This window comes from Coffea arabica, chromosome 11e, assembly GCF_036785885.1.
Source record: "Coffea arabica cultivar ET-39 chromosome 11e, Coffea Arabica ET-39 HiFi, whole genome shotgun sequence".
NCBI lineage: Eukaryota > Viridiplantae > Streptophyta > Magnoliopsida > Gentianales > Rubiaceae > Coffea > Coffea arabica.
The window spans coordinates 3,826,343-3,828,842 of NC_092331.1; positions in this window are offsets into that span (position 1 = coordinate 3,826,343).

The following is a 2,500-nucleotide window of genomic DNA, read 5'->3' on the forward strand; positions in this document are numbered from 1 at the left end:
AATGCCACACCGACGGCAAGATAAACGCACGACGGTGCCCCTCATGGCTAAGCGGTGGGCCTTAGGCCGCACGACGGCCGTTGCCCTGCGTTGGCTAAGGCATAGGCACGATGGCCACACCGACGGCAAGAAGAACGGCCGACGGTGCCCCTCATGGCTAGGCGGTTGCCCTTAGGCCGCACGATGGCCATTGCCCTGCGTTGGCTAAAGCACGGGCACGATGCTAGGCGTTTGGCCTTAGGCCGCACGACGGCCGTTGCCTAGCGTTGGCTAAGGCATGGGCACGATGCCACACCGACGGCAAATAAAACGCACGACGGTGCCCCTCATGGCTAGGCGGTGGGCCTTAGGCCGCACGACGGCCGTTGCCCTGCGTTGGCTAAGGCATGGGCACGGCGGCCACACCGACGGCAAGAAAAACGCACGACGGTGCCCCTCATGGCCAGGCGGTCGGCCATAGGCCGCATGACGGCCGTTGCCTTGCGTTGGCTAAGGCATGGGCACGATTCCACACCGATGGCAAGAAAAACACACGACGGTGCCCCTCGTGGCTAGGCGGTTGCCCTTAGGCCGCACGATGGCCATTGCCCTGCGTTGGCTAAAGCACGGGCACGATGCTAGGCGTTTGGCCTTAGGCCGCACGACGGCCGTTGCCTAGCGTTGGCTAAGGCATGGGCACGATGCCACACCGACGGCAAATAAAACGCACGACGGTGCCCCTCATGGCTAGGCGGTGGGCCTTAGGCCGCACGACGGCCGTTGCCCTGCATTGGCTTAAGCATGGGCACGACGGCCTCACCGATGGCAAGGAAAACGCACGACTGCCGTGGGGTTTTGTTCCCAAGGCAACGGGTAAACCTCTGTAGCCATGCTGGAAAAACGCACGACGGTGCCCCTCATGGCGGCCTTAGGCCGCATGACGGCCGTTGCCCGGCGTTGGCTAAGGCGTGGGCACGACGGCCACACCGACGACAAGAAAAATGCACGACGGTGCCCCTCACGGCTTGGCGGTGGGCCTTAGGACGGACGACGGCCGTTGCCTTGCATTGGCTAAGGCATGGGCACGACGGCCTCACCGACGGCAAGAAAAAAGCACAACTGCCGTGGGGTTTTGCTCCCAAGGCCACGGGTAAACCTCTGTAGCCATGCTGGGAAAATGCACGACGGTGCCCCTCACGGCTAGGAGGTGGGCAATAGGCCGCACGACGGCCGTTGCCCTGCGTTGGCCAAGGCGTGGGCACGACGGCCACACCGACGGCAAGGAAAATGCACTACGGTGCCCCTCATGGCTAGGCGGTTGGCCTTAGGCCGCACGATGGCCGTTGGCTTGCGTTGGTTAAGGCATCGGCACGATGGCTCACCGACGGCAAGAAAAACGCACGACGGTGCCCCTCATGGCTAGGCGGTTGACCTTAGGCCACACGACGGCCGTTGCCTTGCGTTGGCTAAGGCATGGGCACGACGCCACACCCACGGCAAGAAAAATGCACGACGGTGCCCCTCGTGGCTAGGCGGTTGGCCTTGGGCCGCATGACGGCCGTTGCCTTGTGTTGGCAAAGGCATGGCCACGATGCCACACCGATGGCAAGACAAACACACGACGGTGCCCCTCGTGGCTAGGCGGTGGGCCTTAGGCCGCACGACGGCCGTTGCTTGCATTGGCTAAGGCATGGGCACGACGCCACACCGATGGCAAGGAAAACGCACGACGGTGCCACTCATGGCTAGGCGGTGGACCTTAGGCCGCACGACGGCCGTTGCCTTGCATTGGCTAAGGCATGGGCACGACGGCCGCACCGACGGCAAGAAAAACGCACGACTGCCGTGGGGTTTTGTTCCCAAGGCCACGGGTAAACCTCTGGAGCCATGCTGGAAAAACGCACGACGGTGCCCCTCACGGCTAGGCGGTGGGCCTTAGGCCGCACGACGGCCGTTGCCCTGCGTTGGCCAAGGCTTGGGCACGACGGCCACACCGACGGCAAGGAAAATGCACGACGGTGCCCCTCATGGCTAGGCAGTTGGCCTTAGGCCGCACGACGGGCGTGGGCTTGCGTTGGTTAAGGCATCGGCACGATGGCACACCGACGGCAAGAAAAACGCACGACGGTGCCCCTCGTGGCTAGGCGGTGGGCCTTAGCCCGCACAACGGCCGTTGCCTTGTGTTGGCTGAGGCATGGGCACGATGCCACACCGACGGCAAGAAAAAAGCATGACGGTGCCCCTCGTGGCTTGGCGGTGGACCTTAGCCCGCACGACGGCCGTTGCCTTGCATTGGCTAAGGCATGGGCACGACGGCCTCACCGACGGCTAGAAAACCGCACGACTGCCGTGGGGTTTCGTGCCCAAGGCCACGGGTAAACCTCCGCAGCCATGCTGGAAAAGCGTTGTGGTTTGGGAGGGGGAGGGACGAATCGAAGCGACAAAGGGCTGAATCTCAGAGGATCGTGGCAGCAAGGCCACTCTGCCCCTTACAATACCCCGTCGCGTATTTAAGTCGTCT